Source organism: Mustela erminea, chromosome 8 (assembly GCF_009829155.1).
Source record: "Mustela erminea isolate mMusErm1 chromosome 8, mMusErm1.Pri, whole genome shotgun sequence".
Classification (NCBI taxonomy): domain Eukaryota; kingdom Metazoa; phylum Chordata; class Mammalia; order Carnivora; family Mustelidae; genus Mustela; species Mustela erminea.
The window spans coordinates 39,460,278-39,475,706 of NC_045621.1; the positions used below are offsets into that span (position 1 = coordinate 39,460,278).

At 40.2% G+C, this 15,429-nt stretch overlaps 1 protein-coding gene across 5 annotated transcripts in view; it reads left to right on the forward strand.

Moving 5' to 3' along the window:
• DIS3L2 (DIS3 like 3'-5' exoribonuclease 2) overlaps positions 1-15,429 on the forward strand; it is a 365,245-nt gene that overhangs the window by 121,811 nt on the left and 228,005 nt on the right. Inside the window, exon 2 of one of the 5 annotated variants that reach the window (XM_032355178.1) lies at positions 11,096-11,227. The exons of the other annotated variants lie outside the window; for them this stretch is intronic. The gene's annotated coding sequence lies outside the window, so the exon portion shown is untranslated. The remainder of the gene's footprint in view (positions 1-11,095; positions 11,228-15,429) is intronic. 5 annotated transcript variants of the gene reach the window in all.

The window sequence follows — 15,429 nt, forward strand, 5'->3', positions numbered from 1 at the left end:
GTGCATTTTAGTCTACATCTGAATTACATTCGGGCTTCTCTCTAGCAAGAAAGAGCTTAATCTTCCTTTGTGGATTTTGTGTATGTGTGGGTATTGTGGTGGAAGTGGTGGGAGGCTCTCATACTTGTCTGCTTATTATTCCTCCAACATGCCTACTTCCTGAACTTTTTACATACCATATTTTCCTCAGTGCTGTTCTCACCATCTTTTATATGCCCTTCCTTGATCATGTCAGCAGGTAGCAGTCATTCCCTTTCACTGCCCAGGGTTTATGCCATTTGAATGATGTATGCTTTTGGTTACAGATATTTGGAGATTCGCCTTGTGGGTCTTACTTATTTCCAGGTGTCAGTAGCCTGGTACGAATGATGATATCTTTGAGTGTTAACTATTAAGTATCTCCTCTTCGTTAAGGAGGGGTTATTTAATGCCTAGTAGATGCCTTTTAACATTATAAAATTTTGATAAATGTTTATTGGATTTCAGATTTTGGGGGAATGAAAAATATTTGATATAAGTTGATTGCCTTGGATCATACTTCCCATGTTTTAATTGAGTTTTTGCTCCCTGGTGCGTATAGATGCTAAGCTTGTTTGGCTTGGGTACAAAGGAGATTTATTTGGTTCACATATCTACTACATATAGTCAAATTCTCCCTTTTTAGCGTTCAGTTATATGAATTTTAAAAGCTGTGTAGATTTTTGTAACCTCTACCATAGTCAAGATAGAAAACAGCCCTATCATACCCCAGATTCCCTTGCATCCCTTTTTAGTCTACTTACTCTTTCCCCATAGCTCTTCCAATCACGATCTGTTTTATGTCCCTATGGAGTTTGCCTTTTGTAGAAATGTCAGATAAATGGAATTACTTTGAGTCTGGCCTTTTTCTCTTAGCATAATGTACTTGAGACTGTCCCTGTTGTTCAGTGTTGTTGAATACTGTTCCCCTATCTAGATGACCCAGAGTTTGTTTACCCATCCACCAGTTGAAGGACACTTGGATCATTTTCATTTTTTTGATCTTTAAGAATGAAACCTCTGTGACCACTGCTGTACATGTCTTTGTATGGACATATGTTTTTATTTCTCTTGGTTAAAGAAATAGAATCACTGGATCATACAGTAAGTGAGTCTTTTTTTTTTTTTTAAGATTTATTTATTTATTTGACACAGAGAGAGAGAGATAGATCACAAGTAGTCAGAGCAGCAGGCAGAGAGAGAGAGAGAAAGAGAGAGAGAAGCAGGCTGCCCGCTGAGCAGAGAGCCCAATGTGGGGCTCGATCCCAGGACCCTGAGATCGTGACTGGAGCTGAAAGCAGAGGCTTAATAACCCTGAGCCACCCAGGTGCCCCATTGTGTTTGTCTTTATAGGGGCGCCTGGGTGGCTCAGTGGGTTAAGCCGCTGCCTTCGGCTCGGGTCATGATCTCAGGGTCCTCGGATCGAGTCCCACATCGGGCTCTCTGCTCGGCGGGGAGCCTGCTTCCTCCTCTCTCTCTGCCTGCCTCTCTGCCTACTTGTGATCTCTGTCTGTCAAATAAATAAATATAATCTTTAAAAAAAAAAAAGAAGCCATGAAGCTCTTTTCCAGGGTAGTTGTACCAATGTATAGGAGAGTCTGTTTCTCTATATCCTTAGCAGGGCATAGTAGTATAGTTTTAAACCATTCTGATGGGCCCATAGAGTATAGATTTTTATTGTTGTAGTTGTTTGTTATCTTTTGTTTTGCACCTCCTGACAACAAAATGAAGTTAGAACAGTTTTTGGTGTTTGGTGAACAGTTTTTGTGTTCATTGGCCATTTACATATATTGATCGTCTTTCCTGAAATATCTGTGCTAGTCTCTTACCCTCTTACTAAATTGGTTTATCTTTGCATTAATGAATTAAGACTTTATAGAAGGTAAGTGAAAGTCCTTTGAAAAAATAAAGTCCTTTGACATTTATAATTGTTGTTTTTATATTTATTTGTGTAGTTGTTTTATTCTTATTTGTTAAAATTTCTACCACTGGGGATTTGTTCATTTCTCCCGCTACTTTTGTCAGTTTTTTGCTTCATCCAGTTTGAGGCATTTTTACTAGGTGCATATACATTTAGAAACATTCTATTTGACTAATGCATTGGCTCCTTTATTAACAAAAATTCCTCCTTGACCCCTGTAATACTTTTTAAAAAATAATTGTCTCTAATATTAATATAACTACTCCAGCTTTATGGGAATGTTTTCAAAGAAATGGAGATGGATATTAGAAAGGTTTCTCAGAGAGAGGGAGAGAGAAATGAAGTAGTGTTGCGGGGGGCGTTACCCAGTAAACAAAGCCCTCAAGGTGAGAAATAGTATTCACAGCTAGATCGCTCTGTCTGTGGCTTCAGGTATAAAGAAGGAAAGGATAGTTGCAGATACAAGTAGATTTTTGGAGTTTAAATCTACTTTAAAAAATCTAGCAGTAGGTACAGAGTTTATGTGCCAGCAAGCACGAGTCAGAGAAACACGGTTTCAGTTTTTATTGATAATAAGGTGGTAGTTCAGATGTTGGTTGACTTTTTAGATGATTGTGGTTAATCTACTAATAGTAAACTGTATGGAACATCATTAGGCTCTTGGATTGTACGCCTTACATTATTAGTGTTCTGAATCTCCCTTGTTCTGAAAAATTTTCATTGTATACTCATGGTTTTCTGAAATGGCCTGCAAATTGAGCTTATTTTTCAGTGAGGTCCAGGATATTGAAATATGTCAAGGATGTGAAATCCATTTTGCTGGAGATTGCTGTGATATGAAGGAATCTGAGGTCAGATACTGTAGCTGTGTCTATACATGTAAAAATTTTAAATACAAATAATCTTTATTTGACATGTACTCTATATTCTTGACCATGTTGTTTAAACTTTTGGGGTATTTTCTTTCCTGCATGATGTTACATCCCTGCTTTCATTTCATATCAAAAATGGTTACGGTTCTGAAAGGGGAATGATCCTTGATTCAGGGAAACAGTTGGAAATGATATCAGTAGGCTTCTGTGAAAAAATATAGATAATTGTTTTTTTTTTTGTTTTTTTTTTTTTTTAAAAAGAGGCCTACTTTGAACATTCCTTTCTTTCTTATCTCTCTTTTTTTTTTTTTTTTTTAAAGGAGGCTCCATGCCCAGCGTGGAGCCCACCATGGTGCTTAAACTCATGACCCTAAGATCAAGACCTGAGCTGAGATCCAGAGCCAGATGCTTAACTGACTGAGCCATCTAAGTGCCCCATACTTCGAGCATTTCTAAGGAGACTTTAGCTTTATTATTTACTAGTATTGAGAAATTGGTCACATTCCTTACATACAGGGTTGTGTTGGTCTAGTCCACCTCCTTGTCCTAGTGATTGATTCACAAATGGGCATGCAGCCCAAACCAAGCCCAACAGGGTATTCCTGGGACCATTTGCAGAGCACCTGTGTAAGAATTGCTCCCCTTTTTCCCCCTAGGATATAATTCTGAATCTACTGGAATCCTTCTTTATACTACGAGGAGGAGGCTGCCGATAATGGAGCTAATATTGAGGGCATCTGAGCACACACACACACACACACACACACTCTCTCTCTCTCTTTCTCACAAATACCAGGTGAGCCTCATACTCTGATCAGGTAGACTCACAGATAGACTCAATTATATAAGCTAATAATTACTTAAAAAGAGCCAGTTCGGGGCACTTGGGTGGCTCAGTGGGTTAAGCTGCTGCCTTCGGCTCAGGTCGTGATCTCAGGGTCCTGGGATCGAGTCCCACTTCGGGCTCTCTGCTCTGCGGGGAGCCTGCTTCCCTCTCTCTCTCTCTCTGCCTGCCTCTCTACCTACCTGTGATCTCTCTCTGTCAAATAAATAAATAAAATATTTTTTTAAAAAAAAGAGCCAGTTCAAGTTTTTTTTTTTTTTCCATTTCTTGCAGCTAACCTAGTCATTATTAATACATTGAGTATGTTTTAGAGACTTAGGTCAAAAATATAATAAAGATTCAGAGTCAAAAGAAAGCAATCCCTCAGTACAGAGTTACATGTACCCGTATACATTCTTTCACTAAATCTCAGTGGCCATTCCTTCCATGGATTCTGTTCTTGGAAGGTCTTTCATCCAGTTCTGTCTTTCTTGGGAACTCTTCCCTAGGGTCTGCGTTCCCAGATTTGCTTCTATCCAGCTTCTTGCCTGACTTCTCTTTATTTGTATCTGAGCTTCAGAACTTGGGGTGACATTCTGCCAAATTCTTTTCCTTATCTCTGTTCATTTCTGGCATCAGGATATTTCAGTTGTTGCTACTGAGATTACTCTAGCCAGATTCTACTGTGTTTTATGAACTGGAAAAGTTCATAGGAGAAGCATATTTGCTTCTTTCTGTTCTTGGTGACTAGATCCACAGGCTTGGTGGTACCAGAGTTGGGTTGTGGTTGGTTAGTTGCTTGCGGTGGCCATACAGAAGAGGAGTGAGGGGACGGGTCACAGGACACCCATAATTCTGTTTCAAGTCCCGTGATCTCTTAGGACCAATGTCCAGAGACCCTAAGCCCTGACTAATCAGACTTCTGCTCTCTTCCTCTCCTGCAATCCAAGCCTGGTCTGCACAGCCTGCTCTATCTGCTCCTTGACAGATAACAGATCATTTCTGTGTAAGAGCACTTTTCCCTTTTTTTCTTAAAATATTTAAAACAAAATTGAACCATTTTTAAAGGGGGTTGTATTAGTTTCCTTACTGCAGTCACGGATAAATAGAGGAAGACCGATCCTGCTGTTCTGAGTTGCTAGAAACCTGTTTTTGAGTTGTGATCTAAGAGAGGAAAGAAGTTGCTGTGGCCCGAGAATGGTGTATAATAGAAGGGATTGGCAGGTAAGATAAAAATGGTCTAAAGAGGTCAGTGGACATTCAAAAGGTCTTTGAATGGTAAGCCCCAAAACAGAGAATTAGTTTCTTTAGAGAAGGAAAATCCGTGGAAAATTTTTGAATTAAGGTAACTTAATGAGATTTTTTTGTTTGTTTCTGGAAATGTGTAGGATGCATCATGAGAATATCATGGAATTTGTAGAGATAGAAGAGCACTTGTAAAAAGGCAAGTAAAGTATTTGTTGAAGCAGTATATTCAGCAATAGGGAAGAGTCAGTGTGGTTGTGAAGTTCTGAGTTTACAAGGCCTATAACAAAGTGGTAGTGGTATTGGAAAGAAAAACAATAGGAAAGAGGAGTGCTTTAAGGGGAAAGACCAGAGTGGTTTTGATGTTATGAGTTTAAGGTGATAGTAACACATTAAGATGGGATCATGTGGAAGGCATTATATTAGGTACCATAGTAAGTGCTGGAATGTAATAGTGAGCAAACAGGCCAAGTCTTTGCCTTTGTGGAGCTTGTGTTTCAGTGGGAAGGATACAATGATGTGAATAAAATACTGTGTGTAGCATGCTCAATAGTGTTTAGTACTAAAGGAAAATATGGAAGAGAGATCTACGTTTTGGGGATAGGGTTGAGATTTTATTTATTTTATTTTTTAAAGACTTATATATTTCTTTTAGAGAAGAGAGGGCATGAGTGGGAGGGGCCCAGGGACAGGGAGAGAGAACCTCAAGCAGACTAGACACTGAGGGCAGGGCTGGATGTGAGGCTCGATCTCATGACTGTGAGACCATGACCTGAGCCAAAACCCAGAGTTGGATGCTTAACCAGCTGTGCCACCCAGGCCCCACTGGGGTTGAGATTTTAAGTAGGGCAACTGAAGAGGACCTCCTGGGGAAGGTGACTTTGGATAAGAATGGGAAGGAGTGAGGGAGCTATGGTTGTGGAGATCTTTGGGAGCAAAAAATATATGTCTTCCATGTTCAAGGAATAGCAAAGAGCTGAAACAGAGAGTAGCTGGGGATGAGATCAGAAGGCTCACGGGGTGGGAGTATGGGTCAGGGAGGGCCTGTGCATCAGCCAGGATTTGAGTTTTAGCTCTGATGGCAGTGGGCAGCCTTGGAGGGTTTAGAGCAAAGAATTTGACATGATAGGGCTTACATTTCATAGGCTCACTCTGCTGGGTTGGGAACAGACGGAAGGGTGAGAGTAGAAGCAGGGAGACCCCTTACGAGACTGTTACCTCTACTCAAGTGAGAGGTAGTAGGGCCTGAGCTGGGGGTGGTGGTGGTGATAGCCATGGAGATAGAGTTGATAGGATGAGCGAATGGATGTGTGGTGTGTGTGGGGGGGGCGAGGGAGGGAGGAAGGAATTGATTGATTGAAAAAGATAAAGAATTTTTTGCCCGAGTAACCAGTAGAATGGAAATAGTTTGTTCTGTACTTGTAAACTAAATAAAAAGGTACTTTGGAATTAACTACCTTAGGCAAACAAAGTTCCCAATAACACGTATGCCTTTAAGAATGTCTGTAATACGTCTTTAAAATGATATGTCCACGGTCATACTTTATAATGAAAGAAGCTTATTGGCAAGCCTTGTCAAGAACTCCCTGTGGAAATATCAATTGCTTTTCTTGGCTCCAGCGTATTTCCTGAACCGTGTATTATACTGTGTCCCAAGCGTGCCATTAAGGGATTTGAAAGTTTGTTAAAACATGTGTGGCAAGTGAGTGCTGTCATTTAAGTCCAGCCAGAGCAGCCAAAAAATGAAAAGCAGCTCCTAGGTAGACTTCATGAGATGCATTAGCTCTGAATCAGAGGCTCAGGTAGTAGGAAAGGCAGGGCATTATGTCCTTAAACAAAGCCTTCAGCTGACACTGTCGGGTAAGCAGCCCTTAGGGCAGAAAGCGGATGTAGACATAAGTATATGTAAATCTTTTGGAAAAGCTTGTTATACCAAGTTGATAGCAACCCCTGCCCCCGGGGAGTGTAATAGAATTTATTTGCTTGGAACAGAAGTTTCCAGTGCTAATATGGACTTGCTCGTTTTTATAAGAGGTAACATAGCACTTTTCAAAGATGGCTTTTATGTTTAAGGAAGGGTTTTTCTTTATCAGTAAATGGGAAAACTATGAAATGTTTCATGCTTGTAATTTGGGTAAGCCAGCATGGTGAAAATGCTACTTGGCACTTTTATTTAGGTTTCCACTGGACTTGTTTCATTAGAGGAATTCTTTCTGTTTCTCCCTAGTTTTGAAATACATCATATTAATTATAAAAGGAAGGGAAAGAGACATCTAATCCATATCAAACTGTTGGTGAAGTGACTAGTTTCTTTTTTTTTTTTTTTTAAGATTTTATTTATTTATTTGACAGAGACCACAAGTAGGCAGAGAGGCAGAGAGAGAGGGGGAAGCAGGTTCCCTGCTGAGCAGAGAACCTGATGCAGGGCTCCATCCCAGGACCCTGAGATCATGACCTGAGCCGAAAGGCAGAGGCTTAACCCACTGAGCCACCCAGGCGCCCCAAATGACTAGTTTCTTGGTTCTGGTGAGTTTCAATTGCACTTTGCAGATGATGTGGTTGTACCTTTGTGAGGGATGGATTAGTACCTCACAACTCTTTAGCAATTCAGAATTACCCTTGGAGGCTATGCCCAGATCTGGGCTTCCTCTTTATTATCTAGGCATTTGTGCTTTTTCTTGCTTAAGCTATTGTTTTCAAATTGGGGCATGAAGTTTATGGTTATATTGAAACTGGAGTTGTAATTTAGGTACGAAGGTCTAGAATTATTTTAGAAAAGTGCATTTATTTAAATGTCTTCCAGATTTACTCATTTGCTTTTGTATTTTTATTTATTTATTTATTTTTTCAGTGTTCCAAGGGTCATTGTTTATGCACCACACCCAGTGCTCCATGTGATACATGTTTATATTTGCTTCTTATGGTGATAAGTTTCACCTGTGATAAAGTAACTGATGACTTTGGCCTGGTTTGCAGACAAGTGCGTTCACGGAGGTCGATGCAATATCATGTAGGCAGGCATCCGAATTTAGCCGCCTCTTGCTGCCTTGTAGTTATTTTATTTATTTCTTGTCATTTTTTTAAAAAAAGAATGCTTCTTTTATAATTGATTCAAGTTTTTCTCATTCTCTTTGGAAGAAAAGGAAATGAATATTGAGCATGTTTTAAATGCCAAGTACCGTAGAATCCTCAGGGGAGTATAAGAAATGAATGTGACACGGTTTGCTATCTGATGGAAGTGAGAAATATGCAAACAAATAAATGGAATATAGCCTGATCAAGAAATCTTAGAGTGAAAGAATAGTTAAGGAATAACAGCAGAACAAAGGAAAGAAATAGAACATTTCTTAAGAGAGAGAGATTACTCAGAGAAGCATTCACCCAAGAGTTGGATCTTGAATTTTGAGGGTTTTCTGGCGGCAAAAGATGTAGAGGCATTTCATGCAATGGATGTTAGTGGTGGGAGCTGTATGTGCAGAAGATGACTCTGAATCCATTGGCGGGAAATCTTCCAAAGGCATGTCCAGGTCTAAGGGCACCGGATGTAGAACCCTAGATCTGTGTGCCTGTCACAGCTCTGCCATTTAGGAGCTATTTTTTTCTCTTTAAGATGGACATAATTACTCCTCTGCGTATCACTCAGGGTCATTGTGTGGATCAAATCAGTTGATATGCGAAATGCACAGGGAAGGTTGTGCATGAAGAGTATGAGGAGTGGTGGGGCGCGTGAGTGGCTTGTGGTTTAAGCATCTGACTCAGCTCAGGTCTTGATCTCAGGGTTGGGAGTTCAAAGCTGATGTTGGGCTCCATGCTGGGCTTGGAACCTTCCTTAAAAAAAGAAAAAAAAGAAAGAGCATGAAGAGTCACAATAAAAGCTTTGGTGTTTAACATATTCATAATTATATTTAAATTCTCCCTGCTTCACTAACTCATGTTTCCTGTTGAGGGGCACCTGGGTGGCTCAGTTGGTTAAGCATCTGCTTCAGCTCAAGTCAGGATGCCAGGGTCCTGGGATAGAGTCTCACATCAGGCTCCCCCCTCAGCTTCTCCTTCTGACCCTCTCTTCTGCTTCTCTCTCTCTCTCTCAAAAATAAATAAATTTAAAACAACCTTTAAAAAAATTGATTCTTTTCTCAGGGTTCTGTTCTCGGCTTCTCTTTTCAGTTGACACTTGGCCCTGGGACATCTTTGCTTAATTGTCTTCCCACTGTGTTTAGCTCCCTAAGCTTTCAGTTTCTGCCTCCCAGGACATTTTTCCGATCTCCACACCTGCATTTCTGGCCATCACCGGGATGTTCCTTACCACCTTGAACTTTTGCAGTTTAAAGACTAGATTTGTTCTCCCTTAGACAAATATTAAACTCCAGACATCTGTGCAAAGAGTTTTTCATAAATTCTCAATTCCATAATAACCTTATAATGTTGGATACTTGTGTCCTAATTTTAAAGATAATGAAACAGATTCAGAGAGATTAAATAACTTTCCCTAAGTGCCGTCGCTAGTAAGTGGCAGAGTTGTGACGCAAGCTCAGTTGTGTTGACCAGCGTTCCTGCTTTTTACCACTTTTTCCTACTTCCCCACTTCATTAACTTTATCGTGAAGACCAGGCTCATTAAGTTGGCATTCAGGGCCCTTCGAATCTGCTCCTTCATCTTTCTTTCTCACTCACTACACTCTTACTCTCACTCTCACTCTTAACATTGTCACCTTTACTTGCCTTTACTAAAGGAGAATTTGCGTTTTCTTATCTCCTCTCCTTTGTACAAATATCCTTTCCCAATTTTGTCTTCTCTTTCTTCCTGGGTTTACCTGTCAAAATCCGGAGGGAGGCAGGACAGCATATTGGTGTAAGTCTGCGCAGGAATCTAGTGGATCTGTTTTCTACTTCACTAGACAGTTTACATTCAGACCAGCAGTGCATTGTTGTACATTCTTGCTCACATTTGGTATTGTCTGGATTTTTAGTTTTTGCCTATCTGTAGGTTTATAGTAATATCTCATTATAGTTTTAATATGCATTTCTCTGATGACTAAGGAGGCTGAGCACTTTCCTATCTTTATTGGCTATTAGGCTATTTGGTAAAGTGCCTTTAAGCCTTTTACCCATTTCTCTGTTGGATTGTCTATCTCTCACTGAGCTGTGGGAGTTTTTTATGTATTCTGGATATGAACATACCTATGGCTTATCTTTACAATTTCTTTTAGAGGCACCTGGGTGGCTTAATTGGTTAAGCAACTGCCCTTGGCTCAGGTCAGGATTCCAGAGTCCTGGGAGCCCGAGTCAGGCTCCCTGCTCAGCCAGGAATCTGTTTCTCCCTCTCTCTCTACCCTTCCCCTGCCTGCTAGCAAATAAATAAACAAAGTTGTAAATTCTGCCAGGCATTAAGAGTAGTGTGTTCCTTAGCCATTTTCCACTTACATAGTTTTGTAGCGTCTCTGATTCAGCAAACATTTTTGTCTTTGAAGTAGGAGAATTCTGCAACACATTTTGTCATTTCTTTGCTAGCACAGGGGTTATATTTCTCTTAAAGTACAGAAGTCAAGCTACACGTACCCTCCTTTTCCAAAAGGTGTGTCTCCTTTTCCAAAAGGTATGTCTCCTCTCATGCTCTCTGAACTCAAGATTCTGGGCTTAGGCCTCTACCCTATTCCTTTCAATGGTAAGCTTCTTATAGCCTCCCTTAATTTCATCATAATAGTTGTCAGGGTTCCTCCCTGATACTGCTGAAAAGGCCAGATTACTGCTCCCCATCCCCCAGAGCATAAGGATTATAGCCTAATGGAGAAAGGGGATCATCTTGTCCTCTCCTTGCACTGCCACACCACTCTGTCGCCCAATTTTACATTCTGAAAGGAGACAATAGATGACAGACTTATCCTTGGTAAAATTAACTGAAGGGCATATCTGACAAACATTTCTGTGTGTATGTGTATGTGCATTTGTGTTTGGGAGGGAGGAGTTAAGGAAATCAAAATTATTAAGTATTGTAGAGTGCTATTATTTTTTGAGCATTTTTGTACCTTCAAGTAACACTTCATTTCATATTTCTATGCCCCAGTTGATGTCTGCTTATATTTCCTTTGTTTATTTTCATTAGCAAGGTTTATGTGATGTTCATTTTATCCTGTTCATAGAACAAGACTGAGAGTGACAAAGTTCTGTGTGACCCAGCAGTTTGCTTCCCTCACTAATCCGTTTCTGTCCTGTCCTCTAGAGACTAGACTAAACCTCCAAGGGACAATAACCCCAGGGGCAGCACGTACTCGGAATAATAGGTGCAGTCAGCTGCCTCACTCTCAGGTCTGTGGAGAAACCCAGAGGAATTTTTAAAGTCCTCAGTTAACAGGTCAGTAATAAATCCTTTTCCTCAGGCCTGCCTCCTTTCACTATGAGCCCAGAGCTCCAAAATACTGACTGACCTGGCCGGGTGGCCTTCAGCACCAGAACCTTGACTGTCCTCTCTTGTGCTTTCTTGTGGAATATTTTCTTTCTGTTTATAGATGTGCATTTTTCTGTGGAGGAAGGGTTTATAGCTTTCCTTGGATTCTCAGAGGTGTCTGCTAAACTTCAGAGTTGAGACCCCCTGAACTGGACTTCTCAACATTTTCAAGGTCAATCCTACAGAAGATCTCTTACTTCACAGAGCTGTGGATAACTGAGCTACTGGTTTCTAACCCACATACTCTTGTGTCTGGAAATTGTTCTGAACGTTCTTTTGCATATCACTTGTCTTTTATACTATTTTTTTTTAGCCCATTTATCCACCTATTTATTTATCAAATATGGAGCACCTAGATTGATTATACAAGTTGCATAAGATACAACTGGTGAGTGTGTAGTGTTAACAGATGAGGTAAATCCTGTACGTAGATAACACGAATAACGGTGAAGAAATTGTGAAGTGCTGAGAAGGCATACATATGGGTTGCTTTGGGACATCAGAAGACGGAGCAGTTACTTTTGTCTGGGGCAGGTAGTGGAGGCTGGGGAGGAACTGGGGAGATTGTGTAATGGACTTTGGGTTATAGAAGATCCAGGCCAACTGGACATGGTCTTGAGAGACAGGTTTCAGACATGTGGAGATGTTGGATGCACTGTGCCTCCAACTGCCTCCGGTTCTTTGTTCACTGAAATGAGATCGAGTATACTGGATGTCAGCTCTGGGCTTGCTCACTTCTTGGAGTCTATAGTTTATCTGAGAAGATAGACCCTGAACAAGTTATTTCCTAATTAATTGCTGTATTCATTTATTTAACATATATTTGAGTGGCTACTAAATGTACTCTTGGAATATAATGGTGACTAAAATAGCCACCGTGCTTTTGAAACCTACATTCTATTTGGGAGACAGAAAGTACGTAAGTGTGTAATGTATTATTAGATAGGGGTAAGTACAGTGACAAAAAATGAAGCAGGCTAAGAGGATAGAGTAGTGACAGCCAGGTGGGGCTGTTTCAGTTCATGTGATCAGGAAAGGCCTCTCTGAGAGAAGGGTATTTGGGGTGAGACCTGAACAAAATGAAGAGATCTAGCCCTAAGAATAGCCAGGCATAGAGTTTTCCAGATTGAGGGAATACCAGCACAAGAACCTCAGGATGGAAGATTTTAGTATTCTAGAAATAACAAGAAGATTTCTAGATTGGAGGGTAATTTGTATATATATATATATATATATATATATATATATATATATATATATATATTAGAGAGGGTACGGGGGAGGGCAGAAGGAAAGGGAGAGATAGAATCTTAGAATTGTGGAGCTTGATGCGGGGTTTCATCCCATGATGTGAGCTGACATCAGGAGTCCAATGCTTTACCGACAGAGCCACCCAGGCACTCCAATTTATATGTGAATTACACAGTTTTAAATGACTTGATTTATTCGTTAAGTCCTGCTTCCTTACATTTTTAAATTTTGTAACTCAAAAGGTGAATTTAGTGCCAAAAATATGAAAATTTTTTAATGATTTTATTTATTTATTTGACAGAGAGAGAGATCATAAGTAGGCAGAGAGGCAGGCAGAGAAAGGGGGGAAGCAGGCTCCCTGCTGGCAGAGAGCCCAATGTGGGGCTTGATCCCAGGACACTGAGACCATGACCTGAGCCAAAGGCAGAGGCTTAACCCACTGAGCCACCCATGTGCCTCGAATAATACTAATTCTTGAATATAATTAATCTAAACCATGGAGATTATCATGAATTCAGAACTGGGATGGTTTTAAAGATTTTATTTATTTATTTGTCAGAGAAGGAGAGAGAGAGTGAGCACACTCTGTCTAGAGTGGCAGGCAGAGGCAGAGGGAGAAGCAGGCTTCCTGCCGAGCAAGGAGCCCAATGTGGGCCTCGATCCCAGGACACTGGGATCATGACCTGAGTAGAAGGCAGCTGCTTAACCAACTGAGCCACCCAGGCATCCCAGAACTGGGGTGGTTTTAAAATGTGCTATATAGTTAGGCTGGGTGTACTCTGGTTATTGCTGTCCCCTGCTCTCCTCTTCCTTTTGACTTTTATTTGAACTTTTAATCTGTGAGCCATAGCATAATTCTTACTAAGTAGCAGAATCATGGTGATTACAGAATTCTTGTTATATCTTACACACACATATATACATGCATATGGAGAAAGACTATTTCCCTGTAGGGTAGTTTGACAATGTCAGAATTCTGGTTTCCCCTTGTACGATTTTCTCCATGGCCTATAGGAACCAAATCCTTTGTGAAATTATTAATGGGAGAAATAAACACATAATGGAAACTAAAAGCATGGACCCTTTGCGTAACATCTTTCTGGAAGACTGCTTGTTACCTGTGAGTGTAACTCTAGCACACTAGGCATTCTCCTTCAGCCCCAGTCCCACCTCTTCTCTCTGCAAGAAGTTGTGTGTGGGAATGACATAGAAAAACAAAAGCAGTGATCCTGTCATAGCCACCATGCTTTAGACACAGAGGGTGCACGTATACCTCCTGCCTGTGCTTTGGGCTATTTTTTTAAAAAGATTATATATGTATATATATATATATATTTTAAAGATTTTATTTATTTATTTGGCACACAGAGAGAGAAATCACAAGTAGGCAGAGAGGCAGGCAGAGAGAGAGGGGGAAGCAGGCTCCCTGCTGAGCAGAGAGCCCGACGTGGGGCTCGATCCCAGGACCCTGAGATCATGACCTGAGCTGAAGGCAGAGGCTTAACCCACTGAGCCACCCAGGCACCCAAAGATTTTATGTATTTATTTGAGAGAGAGCACAAGGTGGGGAAGGGACAAGCAGACTCTCCACTGAGTGAGATGCCTGATACCAGCCTCAATCCCAGGAACCTGAGATCAAGACCTGAGCCAGAGTCAGATGCTTAACTGGCTGAGCCATCCGGTGCCCCATGCTTTGGGCTATTCTGACAATGCCCAAGGTGTGTGTTCGTTCTTCAGGGATGGTCGGGACAGATGAATTTGCCAGGCACATTTAAAGACATTGACTAGGTTTACTGATTTGAGTGATGTCAAATTCTTTTTCTTTCCTAACTTGTCATTGAATTCTCTATTTTTAAATGATCTCCTTTGGGTCAGGCATGATAACTGACTTTTGTGACAAGGCAGAAATGCACAGAGGAGAGCTGGGTTTTATGATTGTATTATAATTTAAAGACCAACTGTGGCTTCCCTCTTCCCTGAGGGAATCTTTTTGGAGATTTCTGGCCTAGCCAGTTGAATTTTTTTTCTTTTACTGTCAAAGAAAAGGAACCTTCAACCTTCTTATAATGAAAGAGTGATCAGATGAATGAATGGATGTGACAAGAGTCAAAACATGGCAAGAGTTGAAAGAAAATTTCATTATATATATTAAGAAATTGGGAATCAAGTTTCCAAAAAATGTTATTAAAAGGCACAATTTTACTCCAAAAAATTAACTACTGTCTACAAGTTTTTCTGTTTCCACATGAATATTTTTAGAATCTTTAGAATGCCTATTTTACTTTGATTTTCTGGGTGAGTATAATATTCATTGTCTGGGGATGGTTATGTTAATTGGAATCTGTGGTGTGAAAATGTCTTGGGAAAGATTTCTTTCAGTAATTTTTTCTGCCTTGTGTAAGATAAAGATCCCTTATTAAAGGATCTTTGTGTAGTCTGATTCGAATGGTAATCTGGCTTGTTGAAGCCGGGCATCTATCTTGAAACTTAAAGGTTAAACTCAGAAAAATGTTAGACCTCTCAAAATTAAACCCATAGAGAAACTGCTAGAGAAATCCATAGAAATCAAATGCCATAGAAATCAGAGTACGGACATATGACTTATGTGACAAACTCACTAAGTGGGTTAGTATCTAGACTCTTCTCATATTTGCTTTACTCTTTTTTTAATTGAAAATATTTGTCATATTATTTAATGCTTCATTCTTAGTGTTCATATAAATATCCATCAGTTGTGTGCTTTCTATACTGATTTCAAGCCTCAAAATGGAGAATTAAGGGCTTCTGTTTTTTATGAGAACATTTAAAAACGCTTATTTACATTTAATTTTGTTTTTTCCATTTCATCATTCTCTGTG